The sequence below is a fragment of the Pseudopipra pipra genome, chromosome 3 (genome assembly GCF_036250125.1).
Source record: "Pseudopipra pipra isolate bDixPip1 chromosome 3, bDixPip1.hap1, whole genome shotgun sequence".
Lineage (NCBI taxonomy): Eukaryota > Metazoa > Chordata > Aves > Passeriformes > Pipridae > Pseudopipra > Pseudopipra pipra.
The window spans coordinates 45258177-45277596 of record NC_087551.1 but is presented as its reverse complement, the minus strand read 5'-3'; the positions used below and the strand labels follow the sequence as shown (position 1 = coordinate 45277596).

The window sequence follows — 19420 nt, the reverse complement described above, 5'->3', positions numbered from 1 at the left end:
CGCCTCCCGCCGCAGCGAGCCCCCCGGTCCGCTTTTAGGCAGTCAGTCCTCGGCGGCAGACACCTCCTCCGCTGATCCATGTTTAGGGGAAAAAACGGGAAGTCCTTCTCCACAAGCAGCAGCAGGCTGTCAGCACCCACACCCACCCCCTTTCCCGCGTTGCCCTTGCCCCCTTGACAGAAACTTCTGCTTCAGTGAAGAATGCAGTTGGCAACGACAAACCTTGCAGTAAAATTTAGCCAAAGAGCCGAAACAGCACTGTAAAGCGGCTGACCTGGCACAGCACCGGCACTCCCCGCCACCAGCTCCCCGATTTTAAGTGAGCCTAGGAGCCCACCCGTGAGAAAAGTCGCAGTTTGCCACATAGCACCACCAGCACGGGCAGCGCCTTCGCAGCCGAGGTGCTCGACAGAGATAGTTTCGAGCCTCCCTACCTAAATAAAACATTTAAAAAAAAAATCTAAAAATCATATCGATGGTTACCTGCCATCCCACCTAAATAAAAACATACTTCTGAAAAAACAGATCGACAGCTAAAGGCTTCATTTCGTGTAACAAGGAGAAACCCCCGGGAGTTCCGGCGGGCAAGAGTGGAGGCTGAGCCTCACGGGTGAAACTTTGCAACGGGATGAATTTCTTGTAAAGTTATTTGACACAAAAACAAGAGCCGGGATGAGGGAGAGAAGAGATGCTCTGAAGCACTCCCGCCCGCCGGTGTTGTAATAGTTTGCATTCTCCAGGGCTGTGGCGGTCTGTAGTGTGAGGGAAACAGTTTATTACCTTTCCGTGAGAATCCCTGGATAGAGGGTGAGGGGGAGAGAGGTGACAATGAGCAGGAAATAGTTCAATGGGGTCTCTTTAAACAATAACGAGTCCTTTAAACGGGAGCAAAGGAGAGGGAAAAAGAAGGGGCGCGGTGTAAAAATCAGAGTTGTTTCTAAAATAGGCATCTCCTCCAAACACCCCGCATCATCTCTGCCGGGATTTTTCACATTTTAGGAGAAAGTGCCCCTGTTACACCGTCGAGCTGTCTGGCAGCAGAAGGAGCTGGAAGTCAGGGTTGCCAGGGGAAGGCACACTGAAGGTCCTTTTTGCGGAATGCAGACGGTGGTTCAATCCGGGCACCGGCTCTTTCTGAGGAGAGACACTCCCTGCTTCCACGTCCTGCCATTCCACGCTCAGCACCCAGCGGAGCAGCAGCCTGAGCGTATCTGCCCTCGTCAAACTTCAAATAATGCCAAACCTTCCGCTATTACTTTCGCTTTCTTTTTGGTTTAGGAGCTACGGCTTTGGGCTGTATTTTCATTACACAGCACCATCGGGCTCATATATCATTAACTTAACTCCGCAGAGCTTTTTTTTCCCTTTCAACCTGATGTGCCGAATTCCGCAAGCCATCTCTCTTCAACCACTGTGCAGAAACACGCGAAAAAAATGTTAACCCTTCAGAGTGATACCTGTGTTAAATCTTAAAGTTCTTTCTGCCTGACCACCGCCTGCTTTTTGTCCTCTTTGGAAGGGGAAAGCAGCATTTGCAAAGAAATTATGGACAAAGTTTACTAAGTTGATACGTAGTCACTGCTAGCGGTAGTTGGAGATGATCTTTTCGCTATCAAGTGTTTATTTCACTGAAGGCGCTCCACTCATAACAAGCAAACACGACCTAACAAAAGCCACGAGCACTTAAGCCCCGCCGGGGCACGGCACGCTGTCTTTCGAGTGGGCTGGCAGCCCTATCTTTGGGGTTGTGCTTTGAAGGCGACATTTCAAACATCTTAATCCTTAAACAAAAAGCTGAGCACCAGGACAGGCTAACCCCGAAGAAGGACTCGCACAGACAGTCGCTCGCTCCGTACAGGTGACAGGGAGAGACTTTTCAACTCTTGCAGAAGTCGCATCGCTTTTAGGGTACGGTCCGCGGAGGGGAAAGGGGACGAGAGTGGTGGGGTTGGTGATGGTGGGTCCCGTGTAGGCAAACTTCAGCCTCAGCTCTTCCTCAGCTCTACCCCACCTAACAATGGACGTGTTTAAGAGCCGAAAGCAGCGGGAACAGCCGGAATTGAAAGCGACAGAGCGGTTTCGGTGGAAAATGAACCATACCGAAAATGAAGAAATAAAATAATTAGAGACGATCTAAATGTGAGTTTAGGTGATGTGAGTTTTTAAAACACCATTTAATTCTTCCAGATCGATACTCCAAGGAAGGACTAATTCCTTACACATATATACATATATGCACTAAAGGAATGGGAAGCCCTTCGGCATCAGACACTTATCCACACAGTTGATACTTTTTACACTGATCGCTCTCTTTAGACAAAGGGAGGAGAGTTGAAGTTCAATTTGATTTGATATATTTCACGTTTTATTTAATACTTAGCAAATGAGCGAGCCACTCATCCCAGACAAATGATGTATGCTCTCAAATTTAGTTGGTCTTTCAAAAAATAAGCTTTTCCAGCTATCAATTTTAAAATGACCATGAAGAAAACACCCGTTTCCAGGAGTTTATACATAATCTCTGGAACGGGGAAAAAACCAAGACCAACCTAACAACCAGCTCAAAATATCCAACAAGCCCAAACCCTAAAGTTTCCCCTCTATTTAAATTTCTGTTGTCTTTATTTTATTTTGTTTCCTTTCCCCTCTTTCTGATCTTAATTGTTCTTTGGTTCTCAGGAGAGAGGACTCCCCAGTTCCACAGTCTTTTCACCGGGAGCTGCAGTGCATGACAGTTTACAGCCAAAAAACTTCCTTCAGCTGAACAGCTATAAAGATTCCCGATTTACAGCAATACTTTTCCTCTTACAAGGAAAGAGCAGTAGCCTCCAGCTGTTACTTCGGGTTCAGAAGGCCTGTCAGTCATTCTCTACCTTATTCCCCGGGACATCGCAAACCCCCAGACACCTTCTCAGCGGGAACCAGTCCGTACCCGAGGTCCCACAGCCCTCGGGTACCAGCTGCCCCCGTGCAGCTTTAACCGCCTGGGGATGCCGTGAGAAAAAGTGAGAGAGTGTTTAAGTATTGGAGGTATTTGTTTTATCCTTCAACTTGCAGTTCTGGGGGGGACACATGCCATTAACACTGCCCTTGGTGCCAGACCTGCGTCTTTGCAGCACTCCAACCCCATCCCATCCTGCCCCGGGCAGCAGCCGTGGGCAGGGCCGGCACCCACTGCGCCTGGGGATGAAACCCACCTTCCAAAAGTCAAAACTTCCCACCCCTGAAGAATAAACACCTTCTTTCCCACTGCTTAGCTTTTTGCTTCCCCCACCACCACACTTAATAAAAACTAATACATTGATTATTATACATATGTAACAGATGTATATCTCTACTTGTCAGCTGCTTTTTCCTGGACACTGGGAAGGAATCTCCTACTGATACTACTACTATTGAGGCATTAATGTGGATGTAAATGCCATTTTCCTGGGAAGCTTCTGGACTTCATTTAATCTGGCATATCATTTTTCCTTATATACAAGGCTTAAACAAGAAAAAGCCTAAACGTCATGCTGGAAGAGCTTTATATAAGAACTCACCATTTTGTAACCCCGTTGTGCTAACATATACCCACACAAGACATGATAACCTGGGAAAACATGCAGTAGTTTTATCCATTTTAAGTTCATACATTGTGAGCATTAAGCCTGTGGAATAAGTATGCTTCATGTTCTCTGCTTTTAGTATTTAATAGGATGATTTTCTCCACAGGTTTATATGCATACATATTTTTAAAAAACATTTTCTTTTCAAGTAGCCTGAGCAGAGCACATGTTGATTTTGGTTTGTTTTGCTTTCCCCCTTTAGGATTTGGGAGAGCAAGGCAAAGGCAGAGTGCCATCCTGCATTTTGGGAAGGTGGCAAAACTCCCGTTGACTTAGTCAGATCTTTGCTTGAGTAGTGCTAAGCACCCTCTCCAGCTCAAATGCTCAGATCCTGAGGTTTCCCCCATGAAAGTCAATGATCAAATCAATGATCAAACTTCCAATGACTTCAGCGACTGCTGCACTAGACAGCACCAACAGGAAAAACAGCAAAACAAACTGAAGCTCCCACAAAAGCCCATAAGGCTGAGTCTGGAACAAAGATAGATGAAATCAGCAAACTTGAGAGCAGAGTATTTTTGATCCAAACTCAAACTTTTGAGCTAGAATATCTTTTTCAATATCTTAACAATATTGCTTAGATGACTAGTGTTATTTAAACCAAATTATCCTGAGTGAACTGTTGGGAACAAGTGATGACACAAACAAGAGCCACCCACCATTCTTAACAAGTTATTTCATTAAAAGCTGCAAAGAGAGACAGGCACCACAGGGACTACAGGGGATGCAAAGAGAAGTAGTGGAATAATAGATACTGTTTACTGCATTATCCTGGTCTAAAGGATAACTCTAAAAAAAAAACCCCAATCAAACAAGAACAAAACAACAACAAACCAAAAGAAAAACACCCAACCCCACAATGAAGACATATTCTGCTTCAAACAGGGACCATAGGAATCTGATGACAGAAAGCACTAGCATTGTTATAAATGACCTAGCAGGAGTCCTGTTGGGAGACTCTACCATAAACACCACCTTTTCTTATACTTCAATCCATATAGTTCCCAAAGGGCAATAATGTGAACTCAACCTTTCTTGTTGAGATAGGTTGGGGTAAGTTAACAAGCTAATGTTTAGGTCTCAAATACAGAAGTCCTCAGATTTTCTAGCATTAAGAACCAAAAGAACAGACTCTTACTGGGAATATTCATCTTTGCCCTAAGCATTATCTATCCTTATAAAATTGTGCAGTGATAAGAATCAAACTTTCACCATCAATGAAAGATTTAAGGCAGTTGAAAATCCATAATTCTTCCTTTCTCTCTCCTTTGAGCATTTCATGAAAATTACTATAAGGCATAAGACAAACTGGGTGCTTCAGGGATAGACAATGTTAACACCTCTAGAAAAAGAGATGTAAATCCTAATTTGTAACTGCAGAATTTTTAAAACCAAATCAAGCTCTTTTCCATTGTTTTGTGAGGAGTTTTTTCCCCTCCTTTACTGTTTTAGAGCTTTTCTTCCTCCTCCTCATTGGTCCACAGGAAAGGCAAATATACAGTGCTAATGAGCACTAATTTATATTTTATAAATAAGGATAACATTTTTAGTATTCACCTGGCAACTCATGCCTAAATCTAGATTATCTTATGTTTTGGAATTAGTAATTGACTTGAATGTAGCCTCAAACCTTACAGACCCTTCTGAACCCAAGATTATTTTCTGATTTCTTGCTCTAGGTAACTCCCTCATCCAGATAAAATAAAAGCACTTGGACACCTTCAGCACTGCGGGGGTACTGAAAGCAAATTCTTTGCCTCTTATTAGCAAGGAAGCTCTCGGATAGAAAACTCTTTTCTTCTTTACTTCATTTGAGTTAACCTCCACTGACTCAATTAACTTCTTTCTTCCAAGCTGTATGTGACCTATCTGTACTCTTACAACCAATTCTTCATCTTACCCATATTTCCTTCACCAACAAAGTCTTCCCCACATCTGATATAAATATTTTTGTATTATTAGTTTTAAGAAAGTGAAAAATTCACAAACTAATCAAGTCACCACCATATTTTCCTGTAAATCTATTCCCCATTATGTATACAACATTTATGTTGCTCCCATCATGGACAGGTCTGTTCAGAGGAAAATACATGGAATAAGGACCACATAGAGAAGAAGAACAGGACTGTGACAATAACTCATAAATCTGGACAAGGAATTAAGAAAGTAACACTCATTGGAAAGTGGAAATTGCAGAGAAATGAGAAACTGCTGACACTACAGCTCCTTAAGGAAGTTCCTGTTGGTCATCTCAGGGAGACGATGGGCAAAATGAATGCCAGCTTCTGCCTGCTATACAGGCCTCAGACCTGAAGAGCACCTTCTGGAACTTACAGACATGCTTGTGTTCTCTACTTGTGGTTTCATGACCAGGAGTGTAAAATGTTTTGCAAACTTCAGTCTCTCTGCATTAAACATACCCATCAAGCTCTGACAAACACAAATGTTTCCTTCAGTTTCCTGTTTTGAATTCAGCAAATGTTAATTGGGTCTTGACTATATTTTTTCACCTTATGCAATCTAACAAGTTTAACTATGGGAAGATGGTTGACTAATGTACAGCACAAGATTCTGGATGCCAGGACAGCTGATTCTGGGCTCTACTGACTCACTGTCTCACTTTGGACAAGTCTTCAGGACCTCTATTTTGGTAACTGTCAGGGTGAGAATATTATACAGAAATTTTCATTGCTAATACCCATCCTTATTTTCTCTAGAACCATTTGTAATGCAAGAAAGTATCCAACAAGCTAATAATGCATAATGAAAAGTAATTACATGTTAAAACAAAAATTCACAACCTTTGATCTCTGGTAATGCAAATTCAGTCTGATTTTCTAACAGGGGTGCATTTTTCCTGCTGGATGTTTTTGGAACACTTGCATGTGTTAACACTAATAAAGCTGGGAATACCAGAATTCACTAATAACCTTGCAGGCACATTGCAAGTATTTATTTGCCTTCTTCAGCTTTTTTAAAAACAAGTTGAATTAAAACAAAGCACAATCATGTTATATTCACTGTTGTTTTATACTAGTAAAAACTCCAGAAACACCACCAATTGAAGCCTTCTCGAATTCTATCCCTTTGACAGCATGTTATTTGTGTTTAACACTGGCTTTGCAAAAATTTTTTTAAGAAACCAGAGGGAGGATTTCAATATTGTCCAAGTCAGTAATTTAAGGTGCATTTCACTTCAAGAATCTTGTGGCAGATGCCATGTATCCCCAGGAATTAATTTCCTGTTCCTGTCTGTCTAGATGTCAAGGACAGGGTCAATCTGAACCACAGGAAAAGAATTTCAAGGCACCTTCCTTTAGGAAGAAAACTCTTCACTTCAAGCCTCAACACATTGATAGCTTTGACAAAAATAAGATTTAATTCACGACTTTATCTTTGGAAGATGCCTTGTGTCACATATTAATTTGTGTACACTTATGATAAATATGTTTCTATTCAAAAAGCAACTGCCATGATGCACTGAAAAGTTTTCACCCCATTTTACATCTAGAAATACAAGGTTACAGTGTGTAACACCGAAACAATATTAAGTTAATAAGTCAGGTATACATTTCTGACAAAGAAATTAGAAAATCCACAAACTCATTTTATTAATGAACTTTTATGCTAAAAAAGTTTTTAATCATCAGCTAATTTCTATAGATTTTACCTCAGAAATATTTCTGCTGAAAGCATAAGAAGTTTTTCCCTGAGTGATCCATACAAGAAAAAAACTAAATGAAGGATGAATACCTCCCCAGTTCTTACAATTTTTCTTCTCAGTGCAACAGCTGGCAGCTGAAGACTCCTGTATTTACAAGACTGGGTAATGACTTGTGATCCTATTTCATTTTTGCTTATATTTTTAATTTTGTTGGGGATTTGAACCCTGAATAACAGTGAAAAAGAAGTATAACTTGATAGAGTATACACATCACAAGTCTTCCTTTGAGAAAATAAAGGATTGGAATTAACCAAGTCTCCAAAAATTTTGCTTTGATCATGGCTTTACTTTTAAAACCCTTGCTTTGCCACAAGGAGGTTTTGGCAAAACGTTTCTTTTGGGGAGGGGGGAGGAGATAAAAAACAGGGGGAGGAACCTAAAAATCTCCACCTTTTGGCCATCTCAAGTACTTGTCTGCCTGGAAGCTCAATATGATGCAATTAATGAAAAGCAATCCTCCACCTTCAGTGCTTCCTTCCCTTTCTCAAGACAGATGTGCTGACAGCATGGCACCTTCTTTAAAGGAACTCAGTTTTATGGAAGTTGATCTCTCAGCAAGGCACAAGTGGCTACAAGCTTTTGGCTGCCCCATGTATTTTCAAGCAAAATCACTGTGTTTCATGCCAAATACCCAGAAACAATATCAGACATGAAAACCATTTCTAACCAGGGTCCAGCAAATGCCTCTTTTTTTCCCAGATTCCTTTCAAATGTCTGTGCATGCTAAGATTTCCTTTGCTTGTCTTGGAAAACACTCTTGCAGACAAATGTATCTTGCTTGCAAGCTATTTCTTTTCTCATGTGGTGCACACATTTTACTCTGCTTGGCTTTAATCCTGTTCCTTCTAGACATACCCTCATATGTAACCTCAAACCAGTTCTCTCCCTCCATATTTTTACATCTTACAAGATATACAATGCCACTTTTTCCTCACTTATATCCAAACCCAAGAAAGAAAAACAACTCAAAATTCAACCTATCTAGGTGCCTAAAATCAAACACCTACATAAGTCACCTGTTAATTGGTGATGCTAAATACTTACGATTCCTACCGAAGTCAAGAACTGTAGAAAACTAGGATTAATTCAGCCCCCACAACTTCCATTTCCCACCTGCCCTCAGACACAGAAGTATGCACATTCCTAGCTTTACTCACCAAACTAACTCTGTTAGGCTCAATGACACTGGATAAAGCAATTGCAGAAATTAAGTTATTGATTTGGATTCTCATGCCTAAAATTAGCCACAGAAGTTTGATACATTTTTAGCTTAAACATAACAGGAAAAGAAAACAAGAAGATAGAAGAAGACAAGTAGATAGATACACAGAATCACAGATTTCCTTATAGATTGGGGGGGGGGGGGAGGAGGAAGGGAGGTTATTAGCGTTACAAAAGATGTAGCCTGCCTAGCTTAATGGTCCATTTTGGAGAGAGGAGAGAGGGAGGCGGGGGCTGGTTCTGTTCGGGGAGGTGAGGGGTAGACGACGTGGCTGGCTCCCTGGGTGCAGACAGGCATTTTGGGGAGGGGGACCGGAGGTCTAGTTTTTCTTCTGGCTGTTCATCCTGGTGAGCTCGACTTCTCATCCTGCTGGCTTCGACCTGCCTGACTGTCCCGCTCCCCGGGTCTGCTGTGCTTCATCGGAGAGTTTGCTTGCCCGCGGGAGAGGAGGGGGAGTTTTTTTGAGACACCACCACCTGAGACTGCGGTGAGTCCTCGCCACTTGAGACAGCGGTGAGTTCCCGTGGGAGTGTACTGCCTGCCTTCCTTTTCGTCCCCACGGAGGGAAGGACCTCCCCATCTCCTTCTCGGCTTCCCCACGCGGTCCGGGGCCGCTCTCTCCAGCCCCTCTTCCCGCGGGTGACTGCCGGAGCCCACAGTGCCCCTGCCGACCACGACCAGGCACTGCAGGTCCTACACCTTCCAGCGATCCATCAACGCCCCCTCCAAGTCATAATTAGGACTGTGCTTAAGGGCAGAGAAGTACTCATTTAAACTTCTTCTTGTTGTTGTTGTTTTGTTTGTTTGTTTGTTACTGTTTTTGCCAACATACATATATCTTTTAATAAAGGGTTGTTATTTCTTCTGGTTTTTTTCCACATTTTCCTCGAGTAAAGCCCCTTAATTTGACATTACAATTGCAGAGAGAGAGGAGTTTGGTTTACCTCATAACTCATCCTCTTTAGCAAACAGTCCAGTCTCATCTGACTGTGACACCTTCCAAGAGGAAGCACAGCCCCAGAAAGCCTTATGGATATCAACCAGCTGTCATGAGAGACAGAGGAATGACATAACTGATGCTCCAGGCTTCATGCTTCACAGCACTTTGCAAAAGCCATCTGAAGGATGAATATAGAATAAAATTTTACTCTTCAGTCTTTCCCAAAGACTTTAGCAAAACTTAGTTTTCTTAATATTGTCAATGTTCTGACTCAGAGAAACATCAGAGGAAAGTAGTGATCTCCATATTTAAATATAAATCAATATATTTAAAGTATTTGTGGACATAACTTTTATCTGTCTCTGTAAAAATGTGGTTTAAGCTTCAATCATTATTCAAAACAGGAACCACAGTTCTAAAATATTTTTTAAAAAGACAAAAATTTCTACAAATTATTTCAGAGTTAACAAAGCAATATGAAATTCTACAGAAAACTAATCATATATAAAGGATGGTATGAACTATTAGAACTGGCATTTCCACAGCTTTAGACCAACTAATATAACATTTGAACACAATCCTGAACAGCAACTGAACAGTAACAAGAGGTAGGATGATGGGTTTTCAGTGGATATATCTGAGATGTCCCAGTTAAGTTTGACATTCAATCCCAAATACTTCTAATTATTTTTACTTCAGTGTTTTGGTACTAGGCTTCCAAGTAGAAATCCTGAAGTGGCTGCAAAAGCACTATCTTCCCCTCCATATGTAGCTGAAGAGCTTCGTGCATAGCACTAGCAAAACTCCTGTTGCTGCAAGTTCTGGTGAGAAAATCCTTCAAGAGAACAAACACATGGAAACCTCAGGAAGGGAAAGACAATTGTTTATTTCATATCTGTTTTGAAATTGCTTTCTTAATTTTACATAAATTAATAGCTCTGGAAGACTTTCTCTTAACAGGTTGCTAAAAGCTGAACTTTTCATGTAGGACTGGCTGAAGATCTTGTGTAAAAAAGGCTGTCAGCAGAAATATGGTATTCTGGAAAGTTATGCTGACTTAGCAATATGCTTTAAAATAAACTAATTACACTTAACATTTCTTCTGCCTTTTCCCATTAACTGATCATGAAGAGAGAGGAAAAATAAATAGATAATCCTCTTTGAGAATGCTTTTACCCTAAAGGAATATGGGAATAGATGCCTTAAAAGTCTTGCCTTAACAGCTACTGTCATTTTAAAAAGATTTATCTGGCTAAAAGATTAAAGACTAAAAACCAAATTTTTTTAGCAGTTTCCAGCTATTTAAGCATCTCTTAGAAAGGACACTAAGATTCAAATATTCAAGGTTTGAAAACAGCAGTGGTAATGGCTAAGTAGGGATTGATTTGAGAGAGAGTAAATACAACCTATTCTTATGACTATGGGAGTCATAAGAATTACAATAATTCAAAAATCATCCACGAGTATGTGAGGTTTGTTTTCTTTATGGTATTTAACAGAGATTGGCATTTCTATGGTTTTTGGTTTGGAACACTGATTTGGGTTTGGGATTTACTGATAAACCAGCAATTAACGAGTTGTTAGAAACTTCACAATCTTTTGAAGACCTGGGGTATTTTCTTGGCCTTTACACTAGCTGTTTATACCCTACATTTTAAATTACCTTCATTTATATGCAGATAATAAAAATACACCTTTATTTGACTCTATTTAACCTACCATTGACAGTCTGACAAAATCTTTTTATATTTGAGCAATTGTTTAGCAGGAAATCAGCCCAGCAATGACATAAAAGAAAAAAATCTAACCCTTTCTTTAGGTCTTCTTTCTTTGGAAAGTTCTCTTTAAAGTCCCTCAGCTCTTTCCCAAGTTCCTAATTATATATTCCTTTTCTTATACACTAAAACCACTGCTAGACTTGGGGCAGCCTTGGGTTCCAGGGCCTTGGAGGGAAAACCTGCCCAGCAATTTAACTTCTGTCTTATACGCAGGAAGGAAGTCTCTTTTGTGTAGCAACCCAAACTACAGTTCAGCCAGAGCGATTTTAGGTTGCCCCCATAGTAAAAAGTCTTAAGTTGCTATTGCAGCCTAATGGGGCTGCTGGTGTGCATTCACACAGTCCTACTGAAATGCCCTCCTCATTACATGGGTTATTCAGAAGCCAACGTCTGCACTGACTTCAGTTTCTAAATAACTTTAGATTCAATGTCAGGGTCGAAATGTAGCTCTCGAGTGGCTTCAGGATGGCAGAGCAACTGGTGATCACTAGGATTTGTGTAACAGTGCAGTGACAGGGGAAACAGAAGATTTCCAGAAACAGAAACCTGGTTATCTAGTCAGGTTTCTTTGCAATGCAAGGTCTTCTCCGTTTACACTAGTATACTGTAAATTGCTAGGGAATTGCCAGCAAGGATAACAGCATTTTGTTACTGTTGTGATTAAGAGACTAAATCTTTAGGGCCCCTTTAAATTGCGTCTCCTGTTGTCCTAATTCAAGTAGAATTTCATTGTTTTCAATATGTGGGAGGAGGATTCAGGGGGAAATACTAGCAAATTTCACCTCTGTCTCAGAGAGGTATGCAAACAAACAGCAGAAGTGAACTTCTAGAGAAATTATTTTACTGCCTATTAGTGTCTGCTAGTTTTCATAGATCCATCAGGAGGCATGAGAATTCCCTTATAAAGTAATTTATGTGCTGTGCTGCAGAGCAACACTTGAGTCTTTTGATCTTTGATATTAGGGATAACAGATTTGTAGGCACCTTCATCTTCCTCAGCACTGCCATGCAATCTAAGCTGGACTGGTCTGACTGCTGCTTGTTCCACTAACTCAGTTTTAAGTAACACATTATGATTATCTAAAGCAGAGTCTAAAAACAGGCAGGACTTTAAAAACTGTTTGAAGAACCTGATTAGAAAGGTTCTTCATTTCCAGTCTTTCTTTATGTCCTGGATTCGGCTGGGATAGTGTTAATTTTTAAATAGGTAAGAGAGACACACCACTTTGTAAACATTTTTTCTTAATTGCTTAAACTCATTTGGGCAGTTATTTTCCCAATCACAACATGGTGGCAGTGAAAATTGGTTTTTGTGGTTTTAATGGAAGATTCATCATACGCCTTTCCAAAGCTTGGAAAATGATAGCTATGCTTTCTCTTCCCCTTTAAAGATACTGTAACTGTCTTATCTGGACCACCATTACACCAGCAGGTTAGTACTATGCACTTGAGGCCTTTCAGTACTCTACTGCAGAAAGCTAGTTCCTTGCTAAACATTCTTATATGGATTTGAAAATATACTCATTATTTCTATGTGTAAAAGCTCTCTGAAAACCTCATGAGGCAACTTCACCCCAAATTGACTATTTAGTTTAATTTCTCTTCACTTTCCTTCACAGGTTCCTTCTTTTCTCTATCTTCTTGTCTGCTGTCAATGGGATTTCAAATGTTTCACGTTTTCTCCCTGAGAAAAAGTGGAAAAAAAAATTAAAAAGAGACAGTTGAACTCCTGCTGCACATCTGCAGAGCCCTGTGGGAACAAAGAGCCAGGACTGACGGGAGGGAGAATGGAAAATCAGTGGGAACAGGCAGGAGACAGGCAAGGCAGTGGGGGAAGGGGCCATGGGGCAGTGGGGGGAATGGGAGCAGAAAGGAGACAGATCTGGTAAGGAGGAGAAGTCCAGTAGGAGAAACTTCTTTGTTTGGATGAGAGAACAAAAAGGAAGCAGAGATAGTAGAAGAAGCATAGCTGTTGGGTTAGTTGTTCGTTATTCCTATCCACTCTCAGTCTGCACCTACGAAGGGGAAAACTAAAACACACAGAGGAAACTGATTAGCATATGCAAACAAACGTACTTCTTTTGCTCTGATTGTGACTATCTTTGTTTCCCTATTTCTCTCTTCATTTGGCACTTTGTTTAAAAAGTATTAGTTATGAAAATGTAAAGCAGAAAATCTAATATGGCAAGGCTGTAGAAGATGCTGACTTCGTTGATCTTGATGCATTGATCTAAACGTATTTTTTAGCAGCTCAGAAGTACTGGCTTCTCTTAGACAGGGCTGACTGCTGCAAAGAAAACTAATCTGACCTACAAGTGATTTGATTTTTCTCTAAATCTAAAACTTAAATTTGTTACATATCCTGAAAGACTTAGCAGGAAGAAGTTGGCATTAATGTCACAGCTGTTGTATTGTTTGTATACGTAACTGCTTTGTTTTAGGTTAACAACTCCTAGTGTAAACCATTTATCTGTGGAAAGAAGAATGCCAAATTGTCATGGGAAATTAATATATATCTTCAGTTATCCACCAGACCACCTAAAATATCAGAAACAGAGCAATACTTATCTTTTCTAAGTTAACTAATATCAGTTCTTTGCTGTAGGACTGAATGTTTTCCTCCTAGCAATATTACAGCAGAGTAGTCAGCATTTCAATGTAATCTGCACTACAATGCCCTATGTTAATGCAGACAGATACTTCAAAAACAGAACAACATGTTAATGGTCCCTCTCATATAATTCTTGGGCCTAACAATTAGTAGCCAGTTTTATTACCAGTTAAGTGGAGAAATATACCATTTAAAAATCTTACAACCTTTGTTCTGGATTTTAGGTGCCTTCAACAAAATGTGTCTTTACTAATTTCTTTTGTAAGTTTGCATGTCTGTTGTAAATAGCACTTTTATCCCCTGGCTTATTGCCTGAAGAATAAGGCAAAGAAACAGGACACCTTATTTTGCTAAAACTTTTGGTTTCTTTTTTAAGTTTATTTTAAGAGGTTAGTGAAGGTTGGAAAACTTTCTTCACTGGTCATAGATGAACTTTTTTTTCAGTTCTTTATCTGCTGTACTTGGAACTCTGAAATTGGTAGCTGGAAATGAAGCTATCTTGGTGTGAATGGGGTTAAACTCTGAATTTTCAGTTATAAAAATGGATTAAACATCAATTTATTGATTGAGTCTGAAAAAAAAAAAAAGAACTGTATCAAATTCAGGAAGATTCCTCTTGTGAACATGAATTGCTTATTGGAATAGTCATGTTCTTGCAAAGCAGGCTGACCAGTTTCCTTTTTTCCTTTTTGTGAAGTCTCATCACTCACTTTACTTTTCACACATTTACCATTTCAGTTGCTCTGTTTTAAGGCATGTTGTGTTCTGTGCAAGATATACAAAACCAGCAGCCAGTTCTGGAAGTAAGAAACAAACTTGTTCTCTAGATTCCTTTTTCTGCAATGAAGTTACATATTCACCCCTGTCCCTGCTAGTAAATAGGGTGTTCAAGCCTTAAAACCAATCTCTTCTGCATGGTTGCAGTGTGATAAATATCCTCCAAAAGCTTGCTTACTTAGCAGTGGCCACTAATCCATGGTCTTGGAATAACTTCTGTAGGGTATTTCTTCCACCAGTTGTGGGTAAGTTGCTGGCACTTTGACTTCATCCATGTGTAAACAAACAAAGAATTGGCCAGTCAGTTCTCACGGATTAGGAAAGCAGTTTACATATCTGGATACATTTGTCTTGCAATTTTCAGTTGTGACAGGAAAAATATTTTGCCTGTCCCTTTCATGTTCTAAAGAGCGAGGGAACCAATTTTTACGTATATAAAATTTGGGTGTTTTATCTTGCACAACTTTCTGATGTTTACATATTTCTTTCTCCATCGTGAATGATTAAGTTTCTCATTTTGTTGAAACTCCAAGCTTTCAGTCAATATTTCTAGCTTAAAATAGTTAGTGATCCATCTATGAGAGGTTTTTTCTTCTTCACTGACCATCTGTGATTCTTTAAAGTGTTCACACCTCTTCCATTGCAAGAATTGTGTTCTGTCATACAGCTGAGGGTCTTGTCTCTGCTACATTAATCTGTGGTGTCTTTAGTTCTCTGAGCAGTTACTGAGAGTGTGAGATATGAAGACTTCCATAAAACGAAACTGAAAACCAATTTTCTTCAAAACCCAAGAATATGAACAGACTTCTGAATACACTTATTATACTGTTTCCTGGGAAGCTCAATTTATTGATTCATATTCAGTTTAGTTACTTGTACATACTGGCACTTGGAAGGTCTTACATTGGAAAACATTTTCATCCAACTTAATTGTAGTACAAAATAAAGCAAAAATTGCTGGTTGTGGTTTTCACTACTGTAAGTGTATTAGCACAAATGGAGAAATTCAAGTTTCATTATAGAATCTTTAAGCTTTGAGTTGCAGTAATACCAACCATTCTGAAAAATTACTTCACAGATTTGTTACAGAAGAGGAAGAAAAACAGTGGCAAAAATTCTTGTCTTCATGCAGCACCAGAATGGTTGTTAATACCAAAACTTCCAAGTATTTATAGATAATCTGTACCTATGTAGCTTTTTGAGAAATTATACAAAGGTAATTTCTTGCTTCTACATTCTAGTAATTCCTTTCCAGATTAAGAGACTTCTTCTTTATCTGCATTAGTCCAAGGAGTAAGTCTTTATTTAGCTACTTAGAGTTAAAAAAACCCAAACAAATGTTCACCATTACACAGAAAAATCAAGCCATGTAAATTAATAGTATCAGTTCTTAATGAGAGATATATCATCACTGTAGTTATATCAGCTTCTTGAAAAATACTTTAGTACTTTGCTACTTAAGGAGGGAGAAAAATGCAGTATTTACAGAAGAAAGCATTTTCATAGAACATGTATAATTTCAACTGGAAAAACTGATGCAAAAATTATATGGTTTTAAGTCAAATCTGAGTCCAAATAGTACTGTTTGTTAAAAGAGTCTAAATATTTGGAGCCAAGTACAACACCTGGTCACCTTGAGCCAGATTCCACAGAAGGATGGTGGCTTATTTCTAATGGGGCTCCCTTGGCTGGACCGCACATACTGTATTTACGTATGATGCAAGGAGGTCTCTCCTCTGGTGACTGGAGAATTCATGAGTGAGTGTAGCTCAGGAGGCTGGGTTGATGTGGGACCCTGACAGAGGTAGTCCATGCTTCTCTTTCCATGTGAGTTAAAGCACCCCTGTGTCAGAAGAATACAGGTTAACACTAAGCTGACCCAGAACACTTGGTGTCATTACAAGGAACGCAAATAATGAAAACTGAGCCAAGAACATCAGCATTTTAGTCGAGGGACTTTTTTTAGTTTTCAAGTCAAAATGCAGCTTTTCTATTGCCAGAAATCTTGAGATTTCCTCTTTGGGTGGTACTAAATTTTACTTTTCTTTGTTTAGTAAGGAGAACGTGTTTTAAAATTCATGCATTCTCATTTTTCATTAGATCTACTCTTTCAGATCCCTAAAAACTGTACTTTTAAAGTTCCTAACACTATATTTTAGAGGGAAAGTATTAATAACAACATATGCATGCCTATTAGAGCAGTAGAGTTGAAGTATCTCTGTGTTGCTGCATTCAGAATTGAGTGCAAAATGAAACCCAGATCTGCCTTCAAATTAGACGAAGCCTCCCAAGTTGGTACAACAGACTTATGGAACTGAGGTTGTAGAATAAGTGAGGAGCAACGTACCAGCACTAGATGCTTCAGAGCCATGTCTTGAAGAGTCAGAAGCACAGGATTTATTTCTTGTGGGGCTACTGCTCTGGCACTGGATTTCTGATGCCCTGGACTGCAAGATACAAGAAAAACTCCTCTGAAAAGGCTTGCTATAAACAATTAATTTCATAGACCAAATTTAAATGTTTATGGCATAGTGCCATATTTGCAAAATAATTAGGTTAGGTATACATTTTCTATAGTAATAAATTAATTTCTGTCTCTTCATTTATTTGGAACATCTCTTCTCTGGTAGGACTATATAGAACCTTTCTGTCCTCAACTGAAAAGAAACCATTAGTAAAATGTTACTCAGAGCACCTAAATTTATCTAAAAATGAGCTGTGAAAATTTTATTTGCATGTACTTCTGCATTCAAGGAAACTCAAAATCAGTTTCTTTTAAAGGTGCCAAAGTTGGCACAAATGGCACAAATCCCTGGAAGGTAAATATGTGCCTTGTTCTGTTTGAAGAAATCTGGCTTCAAAATAACACAGTTATAGACTTTTGAAAACATGCATCCTGGTTGGCACAGCAGGTTTTTAACATCAGAAGCAAACACCAGGATGTGATGTTCTGAATATTCACTTTCAGTATATTTGAAAGCTCACACCTACTTGTATTTGAATGTGTGATTACTTTCAGAACTGCATTGTTCTGAATCACAGTTACAAAAACAAAAAGGCTTTGGAGACCTTACTGTTTATTATAAATCAGGTTTCTGCTTTCAGTCAGAGAATGAAAGAACATAGGCATTTTACTCACAGGAACTACTATTACTCTTGTAGAAATAAAGTTAAATAGAACTTCCTGCAAGAGTAACTGCAATCTAGGAAATATGCTGATTCCAATCATTATGCAGAGAAAATATACTCACATTTCTGTGACCCCATTGTCTTCATTTCTCAATTCATAGAAAACTTTGCATGCTTTGAAAGATCTCTTGCAGTGTTGGACAGAAAGAATCCAATTCCAAAACTGGAATTGTGTATTCTCCATCCCTTTCTCAGTGACACCTGGTGATTTATGATGTTCTCTTGGAAATAAATAATCCACCTTGGAATAAAAGAAGCACAAAATTATTTTAAGTAACAAAAAACCATTCTGTACTCTCACAGCAGAATACTGAATACAGCTAAAAGCCATCAAATATGATGATGCTCAGAAACTAATGCATCTTTCAAGCTTTTGATCACTTCTGTTAGTAACTAGAACTATTTATTACCTTTGAGCCTTGACAACAGTTTTAGACTGAATTTTTCAAAGAATAAGACAGTGTATTTCTGCCAGTTAGCATGGGGAGTGAGGTTCATGGCTAACTCAAATTTGGTGAAATTCTGCTTCTTCATGAGTGACAGAGGACAGCTGAGATAGGGAGAAGATTAGATGTTTAAAGTAGGTACTTAAAAACAGAAAAATGCTGTCAAAATTAACTATTATTTTATGTGTTTCCTCTACCAGAGTAACAGTTACACTGCTTGTTAAATACACTGTACAAGGAAGTAATTAGAAGGATCATGCAAAAGAAGCCTGTGAAAGAACAGTATTAAAAAGTTTTGTTTCTTAAGAAGAACTGTACATCCCTGAATTCAGAGAGAATGTCCCACAGTCTGAGACTATTATAATCCATTCATGGGTTTTGCTGGTTTTGAGACTTTTCAATAAAATATTAGCTAAATGAGGGAAATATTTATTTCTTACTTAATTTTATTCTGTTTCTTGCAATAATGGTTCTTATTTTAGCCAAATGTTTGTCATTCATATATCAAAGGAATCAGAAATTAATTTCAAACAAAACGGGTCTTTACTCTCAGATTTTCACTTTGGCTTTCATGTATCTTATTAATAGTAAATATTCAGAATTCCCTTTTATGGTGTACTATAAAACTAAAAGCTTACTCCTGATCTTACTATACTTCTGGAGTTATACCTGCAAACTGGTGTTCTATAAAGATCCTGATGTCATTTGCTTGAAAGGCTTATTTGTAGATATTAGATATAAGTAGATATTAAACTCCATTTTTAAAGCCCAGAAGATCTAGGAAAAAAAAATCAATCTTTCCTTTCCATGGTTAATAAACACTTATAAGCTGTAGGGTAACAAAAACATGAAATGTACATCCAAGAACTATTGCAGCTAATTTCTTTGAATTCATTTTATTTAAATAAAACCTCATGCAGAACAGGGAGAGGTTGAAAACAGAAGATGTGAACACCTGCTCCTTCAGTCTTCTGGGCAGATTTGCCATTTATCTACCAGAGACACAATTTTTAAAAAAACCTTTAAAATAAAAATTCTGGTTAGTTTTAGCTCTCATGAGAACAAGAAGTTAAAAGTGCTAGATGGCATTCATGCTACAGTCCGTGTCTGCCCACAAACTAGCAC

The 19420-nt window shown here is 39.0% G+C and overlaps 1 long non-coding RNA gene across 2 annotated transcripts in view; it reads right to left on the bottom strand.

Annotated features, from left to right (window-relative positions):
- Positions 1-12962: 12962 nt before the first annotated feature.
- Positions 12963-19420, bottom strand: part of LOC135411435 (uncharacterized) — a 63418-nt gene continuing 56960 nt past the window's right edge. For both annotated transcript variants that reach the window (XR_010429148.1, XR_010429149.1), the window contains exons 3-5: positions 17912-18090; positions 17008-17107; positions 12963-16503 (exon numbers count right to left, since the gene is read on the bottom strand). This is a non-coding gene — a long non-coding RNA (uncharacterized LOC135411435). The remainder of the gene's footprint in view (positions 16504-17007; positions 17108-17911; positions 18091-19420) is intronic.